The sequence below is a fragment of the Schistocerca americana genome, chromosome 1 (genome assembly GCF_021461395.2).
Source record: "Schistocerca americana isolate TAMUIC-IGC-003095 chromosome 1, iqSchAmer2.1, whole genome shotgun sequence".
Lineage (NCBI taxonomy): Eukaryota > Metazoa > Arthropoda > Insecta > Orthoptera > Acrididae > Schistocerca > Schistocerca americana.
This window is the reverse complement of record NC_060119.1, coordinates 1,151,470,841-1,151,497,851: the sequence shown is the minus strand read 5'-3', so window position 1 is coordinate 1,151,497,851 and position 27,011 is coordinate 1,151,470,841. Positions and strand designations below refer to the sequence as shown.

The 27,011-nt window shown below is 41.6% G+C and overlaps 1 protein-coding gene across 1 annotated transcript in view; it reads left to right on the top strand.

Annotated features, from left to right (window-relative positions):
• LOC124597453 (facilitated trehalose transporter Tret1-2 homolog) overlaps positions 1 to 27,011 on the top strand; it is a 252,053-nt gene that overhangs the window by 107,008 nt on the left and 118,034 nt on the right. The window lies entirely within an intron of this gene.

Genomic DNA, 27,011 nt, shown 5'->3' with positions numbered 1-27,011 from the left:
AGAAATACTACAGCCATCCATAACTGCGAAGGCGTTGCCGGTGCAGGATTTTGTGTGCGAACTGACCTCTCGATTATGCCCCATACATTCTCAATGTGATTCATGTCGAGCAATCTGAATGGCCAAATCATTCATTCGCACTGTTTACAATGTTGTTCAAACCAGTCATGAAGAATTGTGGCCGAGTGACATGGAGCATTGTCATTCATAAAAATTCCACCGTTGTTTCGGAACATGAACTCCATGAATGGCTGTAAATGGTCTCCAAGTAGCCGAAGATAACCACAACCCTATTCCTTTCGACGTAAACACAGCCTACATCATTATGGAACCACTACCAGCTTGCGCAGTGCCTTGTTGACAACTTGGGTCGTGGCTTCAACGGGTCGGCGCCACAATCGAACCTTACAATCAGCTCCTATCAACTGAAATTGGGACTCGTCTGACAAGGCCACGGTTTTCCAGTGTTCTACGGTCCAACTGATAGGATGACGAGCCCAGGAGAGGCGCTGCAGGCGATTTCGTGCTGTTAACAAAGGCACTGACATCGATCGTCTGCACCTCTCGGTCGTTGTGTGAAGACTGCCGGTGAGGGTTCATACCTGAAATTTGGTGTTCTCGATACACTCTTGACTCTGTGTATCTCGCAACAGTGAAGTCCTTAACGATTTCAGAATTGGAATGTCCCATATGTCTAGCCCCTACTACCACTCCTCGTTCAGTGTCTGTTAATTCCCGAGGTGCGGCCGTAATCAAGTCGTACAACTTTTCACAAGAATGACCTGAGTACAAACGACAGCTCCGCCAATGCAATGCCCTTTTATGCCTTATACACGATACTATCACCTTCTGTATAGGTGTATAGTGCCTTGGGTATATAGTGCTATCCCATGATTCCCACAGAAGAGATCATTCAATCTGTGGAGGCGTCACTCCACCAAGTACCACGTGTCGAAGCACAAAAGAAAAGGCAGGAAACTGTAAGAATTTTGCAAAAAGCAAAACCAGCCAGAGCCAATATCACACGTGATGAAAGACAGGCCATAAAGGAGCTCAGGAATAACAAGGATATTGTGGTCCTACATGCGGACAACGGAAACGCTACAGTTCAGATGGACACTTCTGAATATGAGAAGAAGGTGGACGAACTGCTAAGCGATCCCATTTACAGAGTACTAAGGAGTGACCCGACGGCGAGGATAGGCAGAAATACGAAGGCCGTCGTAAAGGAATCGAGAATTGATCCTGACACAGCCAAGAGACTAATCACCAAGGTGCCTGTTCCTCCTAGAATCTACGGAGTACCTAAGCTCCATTAGGAGGGTTATGCGCTGAGGCCCATAGTGAACGGAATAGATTCACCTACGTATTATGTTGCGAAACATCTGGCACCTAAGTTACGCCGTCTTGTGGGACAAACAGACTCCTACGTGAAAGACTCTTCCCACTTCATACAACTGATTAGGGAGCAGCGAATGAAACCGTCAGACATTGTGGTCAGTTTTGACATCAAGTCTTTCTTACTAACGTACCTATTGCGGAGCCTATGCGCATTCTACAGGACAGGATCCCACCAGATATCTGCGATCTGGTGCGCTTATGCCTGTCATCTACGTACTTCACCTGGCGGGGAAAATATTACGAACAGTTAGATGGAGTGGCAATGGCTTCCCCGCTCTCACCTGTAGCTGCTGACACCTTCATGGAAGCCTCTGAGCAAACGGCCCTAGTTTCTGCTCCGTCACGTCCCAGTTGGTAGCTACGATATGTGGACGACACATTCGTTATCTGGCCTCACGGTGAAGTGGAACTGGGAAACTTCCTCCAGCACTTAAATAGCCTGGACAAAAATATAAAGTTCACACATGAGACTGAAAACAATGGTACCTTGCCATTTCTGGATGTGGAAGTATACAGAGCTGCCGATGGTAAACTGGGACACAAAGTGTACGGGAAACCAACGCGCACTAATCGGTACCTACACGCGGAGGGCCACCTCCACCCAGCTCAAAAGTATTCTGTTCTGCATACGTTAACTGCCCGAGCCTACCGGATAAGCGATGAAAATTACATCAAAGAGGAATTAAAGGAGATACAACACACTTTTCGTGCCAACGGCTATGATGACAACATCATAAGAAAGGTAGCTAAAACCAAAGGGAGCAGAACGCGAGAAGAAGGCAAAAAAGAGAAGCTTCCACTGGTACACTTACCATATGTAGAAGGCGAGAGTTAACCGCTAGGCAACGTCCTCCGCCGACGAGGTTTCAAACCGATTTTTCGAAGCAGTCACAGGATCCACGAAATGATAGGTCCCCACCAAGGATGTAGTCAACAATCTTAAAACTGCAGGTGTTTACGAACTACGGCGTGAGTGCGGAGCTGCCTACATAGGAGAAACAGGGCGACCTGTCAGCTTACGAGCAGCAGAACACGAACGCTACGTACGATTACAACAACATAATAAATCGGCGATAGCAGAACACCACAGTGACTGTGGACAACCTATCAGGTTCCAGGAAGCCCGAGTACTGGCGAAAGAAACGTGGATGCGAGAACGCAAAATACGGGAGGCGGTCGAAATTATTAAGCAGCCTGACAACATCAACAGAGAAGATGGCGACAAACTCCCGGTGTCCTGGCTGCCGGCCATCCCAGTCCAACGGGCCGCGAGCGGTCGCGGGGACAGAAGCTACACGGGACACGGACGTATCTGCACTAACAGCTGTAGAGCAACTGTCAGTCCACTTCCGTGCACACCAGGAGGAAAACTTGCCGACCAGAAGCCGAACGCTGATTGGCGGACAGCTACCAATCGTTGACGGCATGGACATCCACGAATAGCCTCTTTCTTTCCATCTTCTCTTACGTCTTGACTAGCCAATCATATTAGAGGGCCAATTAAAAGTTTTACAACAGTGACGTCAGACATCGATAATCTGTAATAAATAGAAGCACCTATCCCCATGCCAAACCAGTCGTGCCCTGAGGAAGGCCGTTGCAATTCGGCCGAAACGTCGGTTTCAGTTTATTATTGTTGTTAGTTTTTAGCAATGACGCGGCATAATACCCAGAAAAATTTTAATCACCCCGTACGTTGGTTTGCTGAGTAAGTGTATAGATGCAGATGCCGATATACTCTCGTCAAAACGGATGGTTCTTTTGAAAATGAAACTGAACCCAAATATCTGTCTTTGTTCATGCAGAAGATACAACCTCGTGAAATCGGATCACTGTTATACAGTCGCATATCAGATCGAATGTGGTGTGAATCCTCCCACAACCGCTTCACGGGTCGCACCTGGAAGCCAGTCCTCTATCGCTGGCGGGGTGTGCGGTGCGCGCGGCACCTTGTGACGTCACAGCCAGCTGGGCAGACCACGTCGGCAGGCGGCGCGCCGTAGCAGTAGCGATCAGGCGCGGCCCAGGATGCGGAGCTTGTGGAGGCGCTGGCCCTGCGGCCTGAGGGCCGGCGGCGAGCCCTCGGAGAAACACGCCATCCTCGACCCCTACGCCTGCCGCCCGGCGCCACCACAGCACGACTACACCAACCAGGTGCAACCTAACTCACCAGTCAAGCAGTGTCTCATCTTCCACTTCTCCCACTAATACTTTCCTCCCCTCTGTCATCTGTAGATCACTGCCCATTCCAGAAAGTGGCTCTACGTTAAATACAGTTAACAGGTCTAAGCTTTCCATCGTAAATGCTGCTACTGGGAAAGCGGTCGTATCGCTAATCGTGGAAAAGAAATTGGCCCAGACCGCAGTCAACCCTTTAAGAGGGGACGTTCATGAAAAATCCACAGTATTTAAAAGATACACCAAGGCCACAATTTTGAAGACACGTTAGTGAAATTTTGTTCCGTGCTTTACCTGAAATTAACAGATTTACTGTGAAGTTTCTTGGATTATATACTCGTACATCCATTATGGCTCTGAGCACTATGGGACTTAACTGCTGACGTCATCAGTCCCCTAGAACTTAGAATTACTTAAACCTAACTAACCTAAGGACATCACACACATCCGTGCCCGATGCAGGATTCGAACCTGCCACCGTAGCGGTTGCGCGGTTCCAGACTGTAGCGCCTAGACCCACTCGGCCACCCCGGCCGGCGTACATCCATTATGTATATTCTCTTACAGGCGAGACATTTTAGATGAAAGTCGCTTGACTGGTTGTTGTTGTTGTGGTCTTCAGTTCAGAGACTGGTTTGATGCAGCTCTCCATGCTACTCTATCCTGTACAAGCCGCTTCATTTCCGAATAACTATCGCAATCTACATCCTTCTCAAGCTGCTAAGTGTATTAGCGTGTGTGTGTGTGTGTGTGTGTGTGTGTGTGTGTGTGTGTGTGTGTGTGCGCGTGTGTGTGAAATCTTATGGGACTTAACTGCTAACGTCACCAGTCCCTAAGCTTACACACTACTTAACCTAAATTATCCAAAGGACAAACACACACCCACAATTTCCTCTTCTCCCAAATTCTATTCAGTTCCTACTTATTAGTTACATGATCAGCCCATCTAATCTTCAGCATTCTTCTGTAGAACCACATTTTGAAAGCTTCTATTCTCTTCTTGTCTGAACTGTTTATAGTCCATCTTTCACTTCCATCATAGCTACTACTCCATACAAATATTTTCAGAAAACACTTCCTAAACTTAAATCTATACTCGATGTTAACAAATTTCTCTTATTCAGAAACGCTTTCCTTGCCATATCCAGTCTACACTTTCTATCCTCTCTACTTCGACCATCATCAGTTATTTTTCTCTCCAAATAGCAAAACTCATTTACTACTTTAAGAGTGTCATTTCCTTATCTAATTCCCTCCGCATTACCTGATTTAATTCGACTACATTCCATTATCCTCCTTTTACTTTTGTTATTGTTTATCTTATATCGTCCTTTCTGCCGGCCGGAGTGGCCGTGCGGTTCTAGGCGCTACAGTCTGGAACCGCGAGACCGCTACGGTCGCAGGTTCGAATCCTGCCTCGGGCATGGATATGTGTGATGTCCTTAGGTTAGTTAGGTTTAAGTAGTTCTACGTTCTAGGGGACTGATGACCTCAGAAGTTGAGTCCCATAGCGCTCAGGCCATTTTGAACCTTTCTAGACACTGTCCATTTCGTTCAGCTGCTCTTCCAGGTCCTTTCCTGTCTCTGACAGAATTACAATGTCGTCGGCAAACCTCAAAGTGTTTATTTCTTCTCCATGGATTTTAATTCCTTGTCCAAATCTTTCTTTTGTTTCCTTTACTGTTTGCTCAATATATATACAAGTTGAAGAAAAACTTGCGCACTCTCACTTCGCAGCGCGATTCCTCACCAACTAGCAATACAAAAATTTCTCTCACAAAATTTCGTCCTGCGCATATTTCGAGCAGTAAATGGACGTTAAAGATCGGCAATCTGGCAACACTGTAATCACGTGTACAGTAACTACCTCTGCCAGGATACAGCCATAGTACTGTGATGTTGGTACAGTCGATACCGTGTTGCGTTAGCATGCAGGAGGTTGTAAGCTATCCGCCTCCTTCCTACTTCCATCTATTGTCCACACTAAATTTTATGAAGATTTGAGAGGAACGAGAATTACAATAAACTTTAAAGTTTACTTAGCTTGTTAGGTTGAGATGCCTCCAGTTCTTCTTGTCTAGAGGTCTGATTCCTGAAGCTGAAAATCCCATATTTTAGGTCATCACGGTTGGATTGAACTGAACAAATTTGAAGATTGTTGTTGCAGAATTTTTGTTTTTACGTAAATATATTTTCTCACCTTTTAGTATATCATACAGCATTTTGATTTTTCACATTAAAGAAGCCGAAATTACATTGTTCGCACAAAAATACGTCCGATCACATCAGAGGCATGCTTACGACTCTCACACTCTACGAAAATAACAATAGTCCAGAGGGTTTTCATTATTTCTTAACAAATGAATTTCTACTAGTTTTTGTTACAGTATTAATATCGATTATTAGTTCATAAATTAATCCAGAAATAAATATACTAAACAGTACAGGATTGCGTAGTTAATACTATAAAATTTTAAGTGTGCCAATGCTTCGTACTTTCGAATGTTTAAAAAAAAACTGTACATTCAGAACTGTTACTTATCGAGTATAGCATAGAGACTAAAATATTTTATAAAGTAATTCCTTTTCATAAATTTTATCCTGAAATATACTGTGTATAAAATTATATCAGAAAAGCAACTGAGATAATATTGATCTGTCCAAAATTCGAAAAATAATACTGGTATCAACAACAACTGTTGAGGAAAGATAATGCTAGAGGAGGATGTCCCGTTACAAGGTCTATGCTTCGATTCAAGGTCAAGGCTTATTGTTTTTATTTGCAAAAAAGCAGTCTGCGTGGTACTGTTTTCGGCGTCTTAATCGTCATACAGAGATTACTGTGGGTCTTGTACAAAACATTTGCAGTTACGTACTACGAACACAAAAATGGAAGTACAATAGTATTTTTGGTCAGCTTTTAAAGAAACATTTTGCATGTCGTGGACGCGAATTGTTTCGCACCACAGCATCTACTAGATTCCAAACTTTTTTTGTGTGTACCCTCCCCAAATGGTCCCATGGATTAATACCAACTATTATTTTTGCCACGTTCAGGTCCATTACATTTCGTTAAGCCCTTACGTCACTAGCAGCATTGTGGTTTGCAAATAATTTCGTACTTGCATTGCCGGCCACTGTGGCCGAGCGGTTCTAGGCGCTTCAGTCCGGAACCGCGGTGCTGCTACGGTCGCAGGTTCGAATCCTGCCTCGGGCACGGATGTGTTTGTTGTCCTTAGGTTAGTTAGGTTTAAGTATTTCTAAGTATAGGGGACTGATGACCTCAGATGTTAAGTCCCATAGTGCTTAGAGCCATGTGAACCATTTGAACGTACTTGCATTTCCGTGTTCGTAGTACGGGAACTGCAAGTGTTTTATAGAAGACCCCCTGTAATCACTGTATGACGATTAAGACCCCACATACCGTACCATGCAGAATACTTTTAGCGAATAAAACCAAATAGGCCTGGACCCAGAATCGAACCCTCGACGTCCTGTGTGCTAATGCAAAACACTATCCACTGCACCAGTTGCACAGCATTGCTCCATGTTTGGGCAGAGGTAGTTACCGTACATGGGATTACAGTGTTGCCGGACTGCCAATCTTTAACGTCCATTCACTGTCCGAAGTATGCGCAGGACGAATTTTTGTAACAGACATTTTGTATTGCCAGTATGTGAGGAATCGCGCTGCAAAGTCAGAGAGCGCGAATTTTTCTTCCCTCTTTATATTTAACTTTTTGTGTGAATTTAAAAACTTTGTTTCAAAAAATAATATATGTAATGTTTCTCAAAATCTATTCAAGATATTTCTGCAAACATTTGTCTGTTTAATCTCTTTGCATTTTTGAATACATCGAATAGGAGAATTAAAAAAAATTAATTATTGTTCTGTAAAAATAATTGTAAATTCATGCAAAATTCCAAGCACTTTGCCGCGTATCTCAGCTTACACTTAGAATTTCAAAATTTACCCATGACACAATTTATTGGGTTTATAGAAAAAAGTATAGAAAATTTCATAGTTCTGGCATTCATAGATTCTGAGAAAAAAGTGCATAAACTTTAAAACCCATAATTTTCAGGAAATGCAATTTTAAATTCAACCTAACGTTTTTTCTTACCTAGTCTCTTCAGAAGGCCCCAGATTTATACTGAGTGTCCTCTTTCCTCCAACGTTTCTCTTTTGATTTCTTGTTTTCTTCCTTCTTTAAGTTACCAGATCTTCAGCTGAATTTGCAGCTACAGAGATGGTTTGAGTGAAATTTCCTACTTTAAAGATCATTCTCTATAATACCTTCACCTTCCCTAAGTTCCCATAATTAAATACAAGAACTGCATCAGACGTTGAAATTCTGACAACCGTGGCAGACGAAAATGCGGTTTTAGTTCATGGTTTCCATATGAGTGAATTTAGAGACTCATTTGGATTCTGGGTCTCATGAACGCACTTTTTTTAGATCTACCAACTGATCTATAAAATCAAAGAGTACATATCGTAGCCTTCTGGATATATCCCGTGCAAGTTTGCTTGCAAGTATTCCACCGAGTCGTTGTTCACAGAGCTGGTATTGAAGGGTAACTTCAAATAGTGGGCGTGACTCCAAGGTCGCATCACTCATTTAATTATTTTTCAGGCACTTCGGATGCGATTTCATCACTGAAACTTTGGGAACTTTTTGTCCATGGGTTGTAATAACAAATAAAAAAATTTAAAATTGAAGTTTTCGGTAAATTTCATGGACGTCCACCCGTGACATGGCACTGGTAAAGGGTATAAGGGGTGTCGCAGGAAGAATGGTCACTATCTGGATATATGACAGGAACGGTCATTCGCACCAGAAGTGTTCAAATGGTTCAAATGGCTCTGAGCACTATGGGACTTAACTTCTGTGGTTATCAGTCCCCTAGAACTTAGAACTACTTAAACCTAAGTAACCTAAGGACATCACACACATCCATGCCCGAGGCAGGATTCGAACCTACTTGATCAGTAGAAGAGATGTGTTTCACAGTAGCGGAGATGAACAAGTGCACATAGCTATTAATGTATGAGTTTTAGAGCTCATGTTTAGTGGACAGTTCTTTTCTTTTTTTGGTCCATAATACCACATCCCAAAATAAGAGAAGCAAAGATTCAAAAAACAAAAAAAATAGGTTCAAATGGCTGTGAGCACTATGGGACTTAACTACTGTGGTCCATCAGTCCTCTAGAACTTAGAACTACTTGAACCTAACTAACCTAAGGACATCACACGCATCCATGCCCGAAGCAGGATTCGAACCTGCGACTGTAGCGCCTAGAACCGCTCGGCCACTCCGGCCGGCCGGAAGCAAAGAGATTTCTGTAGAAATGATTTGTTTCACAGTATCGAAGACAAACAAATTGCTCGTAACTCTTAAGATTTGCTTTTTACTTCTCATGTTTACTAGCCTTTTATCCCTCGGAATGACCATTCTTCATTTCCTATCCCAGAATATTGTCTATTCCTTCTGGGACACCCTGTATATACCACTGACCTTAAATGCTCTTTATTTCTTTATTTCCTATAAACAATCGCATTGTATTGGTACTAATATAATCACAATAATTTCTCTGGTGACTAAGAATACTATTTCTAGGCTTCTAACTCGGGAGACTTGAGATATCAGAGAACGTTTCAGTACAGTATAAACATTTACCGATGGCCTTTGAGCCATTCGTCTTCAGAGCTGGTTTTGTGTTCAGCTAACATTAGTCACCTGTGGGTTTACTCTTCTGGTATAAACGAGAGTTCGTTCAATTCACTGTAACATTTGTAACATTATAAAGCATGAACTGAATACGGGAGTCGTTTGTAAGCATATTTACAGCTAGTTTTTATTCAGCCCGCTCGTGGAAGCAAACAGATTGTCATGAATTCAGTTCCTAGTTACATCCAGTTTTACTGATTATACGCTGTGAAATGCTTCTTCTAACGAAGAATGAATATTGCAGATAATATTGTTTCATAGGTTGTCTCGTCGAAAATACTAATTATTTCCGCTGACACTGTGAAACGTTCCGTTAGAAAAATTTAAAAATGAGAGTGCTGGAAAACCTCTTAGATTATTTGATTTTCAAATAACTGAGCAAAGCTGAACGCACTCAGAAATTTCTCCCCTTACTTATTCTGATCACCACTAAACTGACACCCAATATTTTTTTTAGCGCAACGCAATCTGACTTTCAATAATCCGTACAAAAGAATGGCCCTAACTAACAATAACCTATACCTTTCATGAATCACTTACCTGAGAAAAATCTTCGTTACTCGAACTACTGCAATACAGCGAGCGCCAATACTGCCAGCTAAATAAAAGATTCTAACTATTGAAGGCAGTAACTACTAATAGGCATAGTTAGCAAATTAAAGATTTTGATAGATAACAAACAATGTATTTACCTTAATAATGTTCAAAAGTCATATATATATATTAAGGTAAAAAGTCATATATATATATATTTTTTCTACCTGATGTTTTCTGCACAGTTGTAACTGTCCTGTGAAGTGGACTATGCCTGTCAGTATAGACTACTCGTTCTGCATCCATGCTCCCAGATTCAGTACCTGACCTGCTGCTCAGGGGAAAATAAATAAATATATATGACTTTTGAACATTATTAAGGTAAATACATTGTTTGTTATCTATCAAAATCCTTTATTTGCTTATATATATATATATATATATATATATATATATATATATATATATATATATATATATATATATATGCACATCCAACTGCCAACACTACACAAGCGAATATTCCAACAATGAGTCCAACCAGTCACAGACTGCACACAGAACAGTCAGTGATTTTCATACAGAGCGCTACGTGGCGTTACCAACATAAAAAGCTAAACAGCCTACTTACAACTGCACTTACAGGATGATTGCTGAACATGTGACATGACTAAAACAGTTCATGCAAACACTTGAATGTAATAAGCATAGTATTTACTTACTTTTGGTTTTGCCTTTCACAGTTAGAAGGATAATACTCATATCCTTGAATATTTTTTTATCTGCAAGACTGACTACATTGAGGTGGCGTAGTTCCATAGCAGATGAAGTTCTGGCTGCTAGTATAATGAACTGCTGGGAAGAGATTACAGAAGAGCGTGTACAAGATTCAGAATTTGGAGGAGATTCTGATGCCGATGAATAGCTGCTACTTATACTGTCTGAAACATTACAGTAACTGATGGTAGTCGCGCTAACACAATGTCAAGTGGACCAGTGAATTTATGTCTAGCACAGATGTAGCTAGGCAGAAAGGAGGATATAAGATAAACAATAACAAAAGTAAAAGGAGGATAATGGAATGTAGTCGAATTAAATCAGGTAATGCCGAGGGAATTAGACAAGGAAATGACACTATTAAAGTAGTAAATGAGTTTTGCTATTTGGAGAGAAAAATAACTGATGATGGTCGAAGTAGAGAGGATAGAAAGTGTAGACTGGATATGGCAAGGAAAGCGTTTCTGAATAAGAGAAATTTGTTAACATCGAGTATAGATTTAAGTTTAGGAAGTCTTTTCTGAAAATATTTGTATGGAGTAGTAGCTATGATGAAGTGAAAGATGGACTATAAACAGTTCAGACAAGAAGAGAATAGAAGCTTTCAAAATGTGGTTCTACAGAAGAATGCTGAAGATTAGATGGGCTGATCAGGTAACTAATAAGTAGGAACTGAATAGAATTTGGGAGAAGAGGAAATTGTGGCACAACCTGACTGGAAGAAGGGGTCGGTTGGTAGGACACATTCTGAGGCATCAAGGGATCACCAGTTTAGAACTGGAGGAAAGCGTGGAGGGTAAAAATAGTAGAGGGAGACCAAGAGATGAATACACTTAGCCACGAGGGATTAGCCGAGCGGTATAAGGCGCTGCAGTCATGGACTGTGCGGCTGGTCCCGGCGGAGGTTCGAGTCCTCCGTCGGGCATGGGTGTGTGTGTTTCTCCTTAGGATAATTTAGGTTAAGTAGTGTGTAAGCTTAGGGACTGATGACGTTAGCAGTTAAGTCCCATAAGATTTCACACACACACACACACACACACACACACACACACACACACACTAATAAATGGTGGACTGTTTACCTCTGCTTGAAGAAGCATTTCGTGGAAGTCGTGCAACTGACTCTGGTACTGAAGTGGCTGTAAATGTGGATTTACTCGCGTATACATGGTCTAAAGTTTGTTGTGAACTGCAGTCCTTTGGAAAACGTCTTCCTCCTGAGGTCGTGCAGGGTGCTGGGTATGTAAGTGCATATATTTCCATTGATGACTGAGGGCACAGTACTAAAAAAAATTAAATCAGTGTTTACTTCATTTGAAAACTAATAATTATAGCTGTTTTGAGTATTATGCTTTTTGGTTAGTTAGTACCTCCAAGAATCTGTGACCCAAGCCATTAACTGTTATTTTCCCCTGAGCAGCAGGTCAGGTACTGAATCTGGGAGCATGGATGCAGAACGAGTAGCCTATACTGACAGGCATAGTCCACTTCACAGGACAGTTACAACTGTGCAGAAAACACCAGGTAGAAAATTATGTGATGTGTCTGCGGTAAGACTGTTAGAAGCAGAGAAAACGCAACTAACACCCTGAAGTGGGTACTTATTAAAGTATCAATTATCCCAATATCTGTACCTGTACCCTAACATCCTGTATGTTTACCACCCGAAGTTTACGTTGCTCATTTCCTGCTGATTTTTCCAAACTTTCGCAGCACAGTCTCCGTGATATCAGAAATACGTAAAAAATTAAGCAGTACTGACATGTATTTCACTGTTATGCTGGATAAAACATTCTGTCATTTAAAGCATTAAATTGTCTTCATTTTATTGTACCATAATCGATTTCAGGGCTTTTAATTTCACCATCAAATGTACAAAGGGCGTTCAAAAAGTTTTGCACCGTCGTCCCTAATGTTTTTATTTTTTGCAAGACGAGAATGAAACTTTTTGTGAACATTCTTGGAACATTTACCAATACATTGAGCCTACTCAATGTAACCTCCATCAGCGGTGACGCATCTAGCCCAACGTTCTTTCCATCGTGTAAATGCACTTTGGTAAAATTCTGCGGATTGACTTCTATACCACCGCTTGACACTGGAAATAAGGTCTTTCTCACTGTCAAATGTTTTACCACGTAGGTGTGCCTTCAGGCGGCCAAAGAGGTAAAAATCAGACGGAGCCAAGTCCAGACAGTAGGGAGGAAGAGGAACAATTTTCCAACCTATTTTCCTGATTTTCTCCTGCGTCATAAGGGCTGTAAGGGGTTTGGCATTGTCATGGTGTAGTCTGATGAGCTGACCCTGAAGCTGTGGTCTGTGGGTCTTGATGGCACGTCGCAGCTTGTCCAATGACAAACAGTAACGGTCCCGGTTAATTATGGAACCAGGTTCCAAAAAGTCAATAAAAATGACATCACACTGAACCCAGAAAAAGGAGGCCATCACCTTTCGGCCTGCTGTTCGTGAAAGTCTTAGTTTCTTCTTCCGAGGGGAACTCGGATGACGCTTCTCCATGGATTGGGTTTTGCTCTCAGGTTTGGACAATCATCCTGGGTAATGACGCCGTCAAAATACTCGCAGAGACCCACGCACACATTCTTCCTCATCGTTTTCATTTCTCTTGTCAGTAGTCTAGGCACCCAATATGCGCAGACTGTTCTGTACCCTAGTGACTGTACCAGTGATACCGCGATACTCAATGACAAACGAGTCATTTCAGCAAGCTGTCGTGTCGTCACACATCTTTCATTTTGGATGATTTGATCAATGGTCTCTTTATTCATATTGCTCACTGCCGTCGATGGTCTACCGCATCGTGGATTATCCAGTAGAGAGAAATCACCTCCTTTAAACCTCTGCAACCACCGCTGGATACTGCTGCGATCCACTGTGTCCTCCCCATAAACAGGGAGCAACTTCCTGTGAATCGATGTGGCAGAGTCGTCGCCGGTCTTGAAGAGGAACTCCATCACCGACCGCTGTCGCAACCTGACATCTACTGCAAGGTCCATTATGGCTCACCTGTAAATGAAAGAAAATACTTTTATGTACCAACTTATAGCTAAATGTTCCAAGTATGTTCACAAAGAATTTCATTTTCCTCCCGCTAAAAATAAAAAAAATTAGAGACGACTGTGCAAAACGTTTTGAACACCCTTTATACCATCAGATGTACATGTTCACAAAAAAACTTACTAGAAACCAATACAATACGTAATACATTAGATATCATGCATCTCCTAACGAATTTATTGATCTCTGATGAATAGCTTTTACGTCAATATCTAGAGTGCACATAAACTACATTGTCCGTAGTAACTGACAGGCCATATCTATCCAATGATGCTGTCTACCCTATGTCTTTGAGAACAGGATTGTTGTATTGCCACTTTGTTATACCTTAGCGTGACAATAATTGGAAATATGCATACTCCAGTGTTGTTGCGTGTTTTTGCACCAGAAATAAAGTCGAACCAGTAGAACTAATGGGTTAAGTATTTTAAAAAAAAGGGTGTCATTAATTTAAGAGGCAAAGACTTAAATTTACACCTAATCTACTTCTGAAGTCATCATAGGCCGTCACATATTATTAAAACGTTAGAGACTTCTACCTAATACCCTAACGTAAAAATCCGTGGAAAACTATATTTAGCACATAATATTACGTCAGATAGAGGTATCTGAAGGTGACTCAGTCTACTGACGACATCCTTGGCACGTGCAAATCAGCTACTGTTTTATATTATTTTATCTGAATGGTAATTACCTAAAATTAGGTGTACGGTCCTCCTGCAGTTCATTTACAGTTACTAAAACTAGCAGGAACTATTATGTTTTTATACATGATACATTGTTCAGTTCCTTCATGTGTTTTAAACGAATCCATTAAAAGTATTGGACTCGTACAAATTACAAACACAAGTCGGAATGGAACCATGAGTTGTAGCAACTTCCAAACACTTAAAGTGTAAGGAGTGATCAAAAAGTTTACATTCGAAGACCGTACAGTCCAGAATCGGATTACCAATCAGGCAAAATAACTCTTAGCATTGAGGCACCATCGACACACCAGTTTGAGGGTACTCTCTTGATAAAACACCGTATCATGCTGTGTGAAGAAGTCTGTAACTGCCTGCTGCACATCCGCGTCCAACAGGAATCATCGACCATTCAATTCCTTTTTTAACGGACCGAAAAAGTGACAGTCGCATGGGGAGAGACCAGGACTATACGGCGAGACTTCAAGTGTCCCCCACTTGAGTGAGGCTGGCCTTCCAGATCGATCAGCACACAACTTGGCGCACCATTCCACTAACCGTGCTTTTCGACAGCCATGCTGCCCCATACACATTCTTCATTCTCCGATGGATGTCTACCCGTATTTATCCTTACGCAGCCAAGAAACGAACAACAGCACGTTGGTCGTGTTGGACGCATTTGGTAATTACGTGGCCATTGTTCACGTTTCCGCATGTACCGCACGCACGTCTGAAAGACACGAATTAACACTTTGCCTGTTTGTCGGTGCTTCTACACCTACATCGGGGTCGCACTTCGTTGCATATACGCAGCAGCAACGCCCCCAAATGTAAACCTTTTGACCGCCCTTTACGATAGCGTACTAACTCCAAATTTTCAAGGCAGTACTACAGCTTGCATAAGATATAACACAGTGGTAAACGCCGACATAACGCAAGCATAAACTACATTGAAGCGCCAGAGAAAGCCTTATAGGAATGCGAATTCAAATACAGAGATATGTATAACAGGCAGAATACGGCGCTGCGGTCTGTAACGCCTATATAAGACAACGAGTGACTGGCGCAGTTGTTACTGCTGGTTCACCTGTAAAGGAGACAGCGTATAGGACGCTGGTGCGACCTATTCTTGAGTACTGCTCAGGTGTTTGGGATCCCTACCTGGTCGGATTGAAGGAAGACATCGAAACCATTCAGAGGAGGGCTGCTAGATTTGTTACTGGTCGGTTTGAACAACACGAAAGTCTAACGGAAATGCTTCAGGAACTCAAATGGGAATGCCTGGAGGAAAGGCGGCATTATTTTAGAGAAAGGCTGTCGAGAAAATCTAGAAACCGGCATTTGAAGCTGACTGCCGAACGATTCTACTGCCGCCAACATACATAGCGCGTAAGGACCACGAAGATAAGATACGATAAAATATGGCTCATACGGAGCCATAAAGACAGTCGCTCGTAACAAGCTTTCTTGAAAGGTTTTATCGTACTAACTGAGGACTGAAGCTAAATACGTAGCGACTTGAGAAAGTAAGTTAGGCCGGTATTACACTATCATAGTTCGACCAATAAATATTATCAAATATTCTTCAAATTTCTTCGACAAAGATCCTTGCCGAGGCGCAAAAAGAGGTATTACACTGTTGTCATATTTTTCGTCAAATTTCAAGATGGCAGATAGCAACTTACTATGCGCTCCAGTACCACAACTGTATTTTGTGTGTATTTAGAAGAAAAGCGGCGGAAAAAAGGAAACATACTTGGATGAAGCCATAGGTATTACGTCGAGATAATAAAAGCATTCAGCAAAATTTGTTACGTGAGCTGTAAGTGGAGGACGTCAAGTCTTATATATAAATTAACATTTGTTACTATTCTTTCCTTCTTATTTGTGACGACTTCTTTAATAATGTCTGTGTTCCATTTTGGTTTTTTGAGGCTCCGTAGTACACTTAGGGAAACCGCATCCTGTGCAAAATCTGACTTATTTTACTGCTTCCCTATATGCGATGGCTTCCACGTAGTAAGCTGTTTCCTCCTTGGACCTGGAAAGTAAGGCTTGATAATTATCTACAGCGTTGTATACTGTGCTTCACACTTTGCTGCCGTCGCTGATCTTTGATTCATTCGTATGATACTCCGTCGAATACAGGTCACTTCCAAATCAGCTGTAAGTGTAATCATCCGTACTGCAAATGCAGCTGAACTATTGTTTCCAAATAATAGCCACGATCTCCAACCATGTCATCATATGACAAAATTTCAGTAGCTGAACTATAACGTTTCATTATTTCTGGTGTGTAGGTTTAGCAATTAAGGCTGCGACGCATCTTTATTTTCACAAACTTTGCGCTATCTGTTTACTGTGTTTCATTGCTTGAGTGAGTACTTGTAAAGCTTGTGGAGTGGTATGTGAGCTACAGAATTGTATGATCTGAGTTTTTGTCGGATTTTAAGTACGATTAATTTGCCATGAACCATTTGTTGGTATGCTCAGATATTTCGTTATCAGCCTTTGCAGTAAAAGATCTGGTGATAATTTTTATTTCCAACCTTAATTCATCTCCCAAAGGGTCAAATTTGCATTTGTTGAAAATACATGTGGCAGATTATTTATGTATATCAGAAACAACAATGGATCCAAAGTTAATCCCTTTCGTAAAGTACTTCTGATTGCTTAAATGTCTGAGGATATGACTGTAAAAGGTTATTTAGTCAGTACGACATGCATAAGAAACTTTAATGAGAATTTTGGCAACGAACTAGATATGTGGCTCTTGAAACGCCGATGGATAAATTTAGAGAATCTCTATCTCCTAGTAACTGCGAAACGATTCTCTCCCCTTCGTGCATTATTTCGTACATGGAGCATAAGGACATGATAAAATAGCTTTTGGGATGTGTTTGACGGTTTTTTTAACTGGTGACATCCACCTCTAGACAGCATGTACTGTGACCCTGTGATACCATTACGTGTGGATAACTTACAGACCACTAAATGTAATACATATTTTAGTCAGGCATTCGATTTGAAATGCACATGCTATGGAATGACTGGCCGGTGTGGCCGAGCGGTTCTAGGCGCTTCATCCTGGAACCGGGCGACCGCTCCGGTCGCAGGTTCGAATCCTGCCTCGGGCATGGATGAGTTTGATGTCCTTAGGTTAGTTAGGTTTAAGTAGTTCTAAGTTCTAAGGGACTGATGACCTCAGATGTTAAGTCCCATAGTGCTCAGAGCCATTTGAACCATTTGCTATGGAATGTTGTTTCACCTTCTGTCATCAGTATACGGTGAATCACGAAAATTTGACTGCCACATTTACCTTACACTATCGTTCTGGTGTGTACATACTGCGCAGTTGTATGTTTTGCATCATTTCACTTTACATGGTTCCTATTGAGGGATTTCCAGAGGCGATATACTTTCCAGGATGAAACTTCATTGTGGTTAATCACACTAACCAACTGTTTAGGTTATAAGCTTTGATTAATTGAATGGTACCGAAAAATACAACATATTCTTCAGTTTCATATCTTTTGTAGACGAAAAATGTGAAATCTGGCTAGTATTGTTTGTAACGAGCAACAAAGAAGAGTTTTAGCGGTTGTATTGGTTTCGTTCAACAGTATTTACTGCTGTATACTCTGGGAAAACCTGAGAGTGCACAGTTTTCAGTCTTTCGTGTTTTCCATAGACTCTGTTCTGTAGATCTTGCACCTCTGCTTCGCCTAAGGATAAGCACGATATTTAGCGTCAACGTAACCGCGCGCAACAGATACATGTGTGATGCTTTCCACACTTGTGCAATCTAGGGGGCCGTTTGAACAGCTGGCAGTCAAAACACTGGCTTGGCGCGACCGTCAAAGAGGTCCAACAGTTGCTGCGTTGCACAAGGACGGGGCTCGAAACAGTGGCAACTTTCTGGTTCTATAGGCAGTCTGCGGTACAGACACTAGGTATTACTTCCTCTCTGGCAAGTCAGATGTAAAAATACGTACTCCCCTCCGTATTAAGTCATCAGTAGAGGTCAGATTTATCTAAAACTTGTACATTAATCAGACCCCACTTACAAAGAGACGAATGATGAGAAAGGTAAGTAGTGGTTGAGAAGCGAATGAGATAGGGTTATAGTCTGTCCCCGATGTTATTCCTTCTGTATATTGAGCAAGCGCACAAGGAAACCAAAGAAAAATTTGGGGTAGGAATGAAAGTACAGGGAGAAGAAATAAAAGCTCTTGAGGTTTGCCGATAACATTTAATTCTCTCAGAGACATCAAAGGACTTGGAAGAGCAGTTGAACGAAACGGATAGTTTCTTGAAAAGATATTGTAGGAAGAGAGCCAACAAGAGTAAAACAAGGGTAATGCAATGTAGTCGATTAAATTGTGTGACGCCGAGAGAATTAGATCAAGAAATGAGACAGTGAAAGTAGTATCTGAGTTTTGTTAAGTAGGCAGTAAAAGCTGATGATGACCGGAGAGGATAAAAAAGCAGAATAGAAAGAAAATCGTTTATGAAAGACTGAAATCTGTTAACATCGAATACAATTTCATATATTAGGCAACCATGGCTGAAAGTACTTGTCTCGAGTGCACACGGTGTGAACGGTAAGCATTTCAGACAAGAAGAGATTAGAAACTTTTGAAACGTGCTTTCCCCGTAGAATCCTCAAGGATAGATAGGTAGGCGGGATAGCTGATGGACAATTACCGAATCGAATCGACGAGATTAGAAGTTTAAGCCAGAATTTGACTGAAAGGAGAGACGTTGATGGAACTCACCCTGATGCAACAAGGAGACGTTTGGTAATGGAAGGAAGCATGGAGGGTAAAAATACATGTAGACTGTACCAGCTAACCGCACGTGGAATAGCTTGCACAGGTTCGACTAGCATGGAGAACAGCGTACAGACATTCTTTGGACTCATAAACACAACAACAGTGACAATCTTCTTCTTTTTTTCAAATACATTGTGAAATTGAAGCGTTCCCCCAGTCTGTATATGAGAGCCAGAAGAGGTGCTACTCAATGCGGCGGCAAGAATTTAACAGTTTATAGATGGGGCAATTAGAACACTAGAACAGATGCGACATGGAGGGAGCCCTCACTGAGGACGGATAATTTTACTAAAAAGAGCACAATATAGTGCGGCATACGAAAGTTCCCTCTTTAGTACAACAATTTACATTATTGAATTCCACCCTCTTTATTTTTATTTGCAAATCTGCGTTGTATTAAAAAAGCAACTCAGCAAAGGAAAACTCAAAAAGCCTGAACTAAGAAGTGAAGTTAGCAAGGGCAATAAAATAGTGACAATGAACCTCTGACTGGCCAAGAAAACAGTACCAGAGTATGGGAAGAGATGAAAAACATTATGGTAACCACTGTTCGAGAAAAAATAGGACATAAAACACGAGTTCGAAAAAAGAAATGGATGACTAATGAAATTCTTTCATTGATGGATGAAGATCAAACTAAGTACAATAATATCCAGAAACTCATAAGACCAAAGATTACAGCAGCAAAAAATGAATGGCTACAACATGAATGTGAAGAAATTGAAAGCTTGCAAGCTTGACTTGACGATTTTAACTTATATAAGAAGTTAAAAGAAACCGTTGGGCTACATAGAAGAAAAAAACATCTCATTAACCAACAAAACTAATAAAATGGTTCTAGATACCATTGAGAAGAAAGAGATATGGGAAGACTACATTAAGAACGTTTTTTCAGATGATAGACCAAATGTTGAGATTTCTAGGAACAACAATTTAACAGGACCTCCAATCATGAAAGAAGAAATCGAGAAAGCCATCAAAAACTCAAAAACCACTAAAGCTACAGGGTCTGATTAAATTTCAATCGAACTTATTAAACTCCTTGATGAAGAAGGTATCAAAGTCTTACAGAAACTGTTTAACAAAATTTACGACACTGGTCATTACTCTGCCGAATGGCCATTAGCAACTTTCATTCGCTTACCAAAGAGGAGGAATGCGAGAAGATGTGAATATCACAGACTCATTAGTCTTATGAGCCATTCTCTGAAAATATTTCTGAGAGTCATCCATCAAAGGCTATACGAAAAATGTGAGAAATTCATTAGTGAGACATAGTTTGGATTTAGGAAAGGTTTAGGTACAAGAGAAGCAATAGTCGCACTACAAGTTCTAATACAAAACTACTATAATCAGGCTAAAAATGTAGGCCTCTGTTTTATTGACTACGAAAAAAGGCATTCGATAGAGTACAACTTCATAAACTCATGGAAATTCTCAAAAGAATTGATATGGATGAGAAAAATATCGGCTGTATAGAGAATTTATATTGGAATCAGACAGCGCAGGTTAAATTTGATAATGTCACAGATTTGGTCAGTATATGTAGAGGAGCTCGACAAGGATACTGTCACCCCTGCTATTTAACTTATACTCTGAGAGTATTTTTCAGGAGGCACTTGATGATGTAGAAGAAGGGAGAAAGGATAACGGAGTGTATATCAACAACAATTTTTATGCTGATGAGACGGTATTGATAGCTGATAATTTTAATGACCTTCAACAACTCGTCAACATAGTAGGAGATTACAGCAGCACTCTAGGTCTGAATATTAACATCAAAAAGACTAATTTTATGATTGTCACACGAGAGTCCGACTCATTTAAAGATGCAGATCTACGATTTTAGTGGTCTGTAATATAGAGAGTCAACAAGTTTAAATACCTCGGAGCCTGGCTTTGTGAAGACTGGCGAACATACTTGGAAATAAAATGTCGCATAGAGAACGCCCGAAACGCCTTCATAAAATTTAAGAATATTCTTACAAGCACAGACCTAGACCTAAACCTTAGAGTCCGATTTGTAAAATGCTACATCTGGTCCGTGCTTCTACATGGCTCTGAAGGATGGACACTAAATATGGCAACAACGAAGAAGTTAGAGGCCTTTGAAATGTGAATTTATCGCAGAATGCTTAAAATGCCGTGGACTCTAAGAATAACCAACTCCGAAGTACTGGAATGAATGAACAACCAGGGAGAATTGTTAACAGCGCTTAAAAAGAAGAAAAACTGCATACCTAGGACATATAGCACGAAACACTCTGCAGTTAATAATAGAAGGGAAGACTGAAGGAAAAAGAAGACAAGGGCGAAGAAGAACACCCTGGTTGGACAATATAAAGGAATGGACAGGACCACGAAGTGTAGACCAGCTACTACGTATTACGGTTCACAGAAGAAAGATGCAACATGTGGTCACCAACATCCATTAATGGATAAGCAGCAGATGAAGAAGACCAAGAAGAAGTTGTATTAGGCTAGTGAGCAGGCTGGCAGACGTCATTGTGCGGAAGCAGAAACCGATCAGACTCGCGAAGTTTTAATTGCAAAATACTGTATACAGCCGAGAAACGACTGGAACAAACATCTCAGGTGGGTTCGAGATCTTAATTGAAAATTAAGTAACGGAAGGTCACCAATTATATCCGATCGTTCGTGTTTATTTTTACACTATGAAGTGAATCTTGCGTCGGTTCTTGGTACAACAGCTTTATAATAAATGAAAACCACTAATTTGCTTTTGTTCAATTGTTTACCTATTTTTGCATGTACCATGTGGAGAAAACAACATAAATGATTAAAAGACGAGGTAATTGCTGGAATTAATAACAGACCCTAAACAACAGATAGATTTAAATAACCATTATCGAACAAATATAATTACAACTACAACAATTACATCCGCTCAGCCCGAGCTGCAAACGACAAGAAGAAGAAAAGAACAGCGCACTTTCATTTATTCTCAGTTGTCTTTGCATTTACCACTTTTACAATTTCTGGAACTTTCGATATGTTAAATGCAATCTTTGAACATATATAAAAATCATAACTTCTTTACCAGTAAAATACACATCGTTACGTTATCAATTATGAGGATAAAAATTAGGGCAAAAAATAATGAAACATTTTAGAATCTATTCATTTGTTAGTACCTGATACAACGCCACCAGTGTAGACAAACGTGTTATCCGCCTTTCCTTTGTCATCAAAGACGGTTCCGCAAAACAAGATTTGAACAAGATTTTTATCGTGAAGTCCTGTTATTCAAAATGGTATAAGAGCTAATTTAACGCTCACGAAACTATTCCTCTAGTTATCTCATCGCAAAATTGTACACACACACACAATCGTTGCGGAAGGTACAGTACTTAGAGACAAGGCAACGTTTTCAAGGCCGACGCTGCTTTATCGGCATCTAAAAGAACACAATGGATTCCCTACACTCACGCGAAGGTCTTCGGGCAAGATGCATGCAGTTACGGCATCAACGGTTTTGCTCAGCAACAGTGTGCGGCCTGACCACTTGAAACTTTAATTCTCACAAACTACAAAAAAACCTGTGCTGTACTCGTTGCGCGATGGGGCTACGTATCCACTAAATTCGTGTTCCTAAAACACAATATCACAGGATATTCCAACTGAAGGGGAAAATAGAGGTTTACTCAAAAAACTACAGAACTTCATAATAATATTCTTGTTGAACAGTCTGGCATCTGCCTTACTTGCTGTGATCGTTCCATTATTTTAAATCTCTTTATACGTAAACTACTAGATATTTGTCATGTTGATTAATCGGGTTTCTGCCGGTTATTTGCGTCTTTCCTGCACGCTATTTCAACTGTGTGACTCGCAGTCTTCTTCAGGTGCTGTCTGATGTCAGTATCAGACAGCACCTGAAGAAGACTGCCAGCCACGCAGTTGCAATATCGTGCAGGAAAGACGCGAATAATCGACAGAAACCTGATCAACATGACAACGCCTCGCCGGGAAAGCTTGAAGAACTATGCTAGATATTTTATGGATGTTGCTGCTTCCTGTGTTTGTGCTGTAATCGCACAATCCTACAATAATGGGACTCTCTGCCGTTGTACGTGCAATGCACTACATTTGTTTATGCTAAGGGCCGACTTCCAATCTCTCCACGAAGCGCCGAACACCAGCAAGTCGCACTTCGCTGCTATTATCTAACGTTGCGACTTCTCTGTACACAACAGCATTGTCCACGAGAAGCTTCATGGAACTTCCGACGTTAAGCACAAGATAGTTTCTATATATTTTGAAAGGTAATGGTCCTACAAAACTCGTTTCGGGTATGGCAGATGCTACTTACACGTTTGAAGATTTCTCTCCATTAAGAATTACAAGCCGTGTTCTGTTTGTTGTTAATTTTAAGATTAATGGCGTCAGTAGCCGCACTTTTCTGTTTGATTAAGTTCAAATGCAACAGTGAATAAAAATGTAGCAACACTACGCAACAGAATTAAACGACCGAGCGAGGCGGCGCATTAGTTAGCACACTGGACTCGCATTCGGGAGGACGACGGTTCAAACCCGCGTCCGACCGTCCTGATATAGGTTTTCCGCGATTTCCCTAAATCGCTCCAGGCAAATGGTGGGATGGTTCTTTTGAAAGGGCAAGGCCGACTTCCTTCCCATCCATCCCTAATCCGATGGGACCGATGACCTCGCTGTTTGGTCCTTTCTCCCAAATCAACTAACCAACCAAGAATTGAAGGATCACTTTTTGTAACTCCCGTAATTCCCACCCATCGCGACGCTTCACTTTGACTCTAGGCTGAAAGGTGCCTACAGCCTTCCTCTGTAATGGTTCAACAGCGCGACTCCCTGTGATGTCATCCTCGGGTTCGACGACGCCTCAGGCTGGAAGGTGTCGACACGTGGCGAAAAAAGGCCACAGCTTAGAAGTTCATGTGAGGCGTAAGGTGGATTAATGACGTCACAATGGTGTTGACACCAAATTTCACCACAATTCTGCCGTGTGCCGCGGTGGACGCTTCAAACCATTGGAGCGCCGTTGTACACCCCCCCCCCTCCGCCCCCTTACCCACATTGCACCCCTTCTTTTGGCACCTCTGCGATGGAGGTGAAAACCGCGACGCCCACCATTGAAATCACGCGTTTGTCTTGTGGGTGACGGAGGAAAACATTCCAAACACACTGCAGCTTAGAATAGGCACGAAAAGGCCACAGGACGTGGCATAAATGGCGTCAATGAAACCACGCCTTTCGCCTCGCCTGGGCCCGTCAACACCGCTTTGTTGTTTTTAAGTTCTGAAATCACCTTCTGTAGTTCTTCAGTCGTCGGTGGTTCTGAATCCGGCTTCTCACGGTTATTTGGGATGGATTCAAATTTTTCAAAGATGGGTTCACAATTCAAGAGTTTCTCGAAGTAGCCTGCTAGTATTTTGCAATTTTCCGCGTTATTCTGAGCGATGGTCCCATTTACATCTCGAAATCGGGTGTGGGTGCTTTGTATCTTGATAACCTTTGTTTGAAAGTTCTGTAAGAGCTTCTTGGTTGTTTTTAGCAAATTCTTCATCAATTTGGAGGAGAGTTTTGTTTTCATGTGTCTTCTAAATCCATTTTATATTTTTATCTCTTCGTATCTATCTGACCAATAATAATAATATAAAATATCTAATCCTTTCTTTACTATTTTTTTTATTGAGAAACGCTACACGCTATTATCGTCCTATTCCTTTCAGAGCTATAAAAATTGCCCCAGCTCTAGTACTGTCTCCCTGAGCCCGTGTCTCTTTCGAAGGCCGCGGAGTCCCTCGACTTCTTTCCGCTGTCAGAACCAGCGCGAAATTACTTTCCAAGCATGCAACTCTACAGAGATCATAGAATGATGCTACCCTGCATCAACAGACAAATGATTAATAATTCGATAATCCCACCTAGAATGTTAATCCATACTAAGTAGATACGATAAATGCATCGTCAAAATTATTCATGTATAGCGGCAAAATCTTGCCACCTTACAATTTGTCTGAGGCATAACTCCATATTCACAGAAACAAAAAACGCTCACGAATTTCCAGCATGCTGGAGCAGCTAGGGTCAGCAACTTCTGTTACTCAGTAGAACGAAAAACCAATCCAGAGCTGCACATTTCTTACTTTTTATTTACTCGATGACTAGTTTCGCACCGAGACCCGTTATCAAATCATCGCAACATTGCATTTCCGAAGATATCCGCTCCCGGTAGCTCAGTGGTCAGCGCGACAGAAAGGGACTGGGTGTTGTATTGTCCTAATCATCATCATTTCATCCTCATCGACGCCCAAATCGCCAAAGTGGCGTCAAATTGAAAGACTTGCACCCGGCGAACGGTCTACCCGACGGGAGGCTCTAGTCACACGACATTTGCATTTGCTTCCGAAGATGTCAAAAATGGGCGATGAACAGGTACAGTGCATACTGCGTGCATTGTACCATGAGTTGAGAATGGTTTTCAGCCCTAAACTAGTCATCGAGTGAATAAAAAGTAAAAATTTTAACTACTTTTGAATGCATTATGGGAACAGCAGTGATCAATGTCTTATAAATAATTACTATTAAAAACAGTCTTGATCACGATTTATTTAACAAGGTGACCGGTTTCGACCACTACTGTGGTCATCTTCAGACCATTCAGTAGAAACCTCTTTCTGTTGGAGAATCACTACTTTCTCCAACAGAAAGAGGTTCCTACTCAATGGTCTGAAGATGACCACAGTAGTGGTCGAAACCGGTCACCTTGTTAAATAAATCGTGATCAAGACTGTTTTTAATAGTAATTAAAAATTTTAACATTGGAATGTTTTTTCGTTCCACTGACAAAACGTTCAGACTCGATTACTGAATGAGAAACCAACTGCATAATCTTTTCTTCTATAGAGAATATCTACACTGAAGCCCCAAAGAAACTGATGTAGCCATGCGTATTCAAATACAGAGATATGTAAACATGCATTTCACGGCGCTGCGGTCGGCAACGTCTATGTAAGACAATAACTGTTTGGCGCAGTTGTTAGGGATGAAGTGGGGATTTTCCCTTACGACCATTTCACGAGTGTACCGTGAATAGCAGGAATCTGGTAAAACATGAAATCTCCGACGTCGCTGCAGCCGGAAAAATATCCTCCAAGATCGGGACAAAAACGACTAAAGAGAATCTACAACGCTAATTGCTGCAGACTTCAATGCTGGACCATTCAATGAAACATCATCGACATGGGCTTTCGGTGCCGAAGGCCTACTCGTGTAGCCTTGATGATTGCACGACAGGAAGTCTTACGCCTCGCCTGGCCCGTCATCACCGACATTGGACTGTTGACGACTGGAAACAAGTTGCCTGGTCGGACGAGTCACCTTTCAAATTGTATCGAGCGGATGGACGTGTACGGATATGGAGGCAACATTACGATTCCATGGACCCTGCATGTCAGCAGGGGGCTGGTCAAACTGGTGGAGGCTCTGTAATGGTGTGGGTCGTGTGCAGTTAGAGTGATATGGGACCCCTGATACGTCTACATACGACTCTGACAGGTGACACGTGCGTAAGCCTCCTGTGTGATCACCTGCGCCGGCCGGGGTGGCCGAGCGGTTCTAGGCGCTACAGTCTGAAACCTGCGCGACAGCTACGGTCGCAGGTTCGAATCCCGCCTCGGGCATGGATGTGTGTGATGTCCTTAGGTTAGTTAGGTTTAAGTAGTTCTAAGTCTAGGGGACTGATGACCTCAGCAGTTAAGTCCCATAGTGCTCAGAGCCATTTAAATCATTT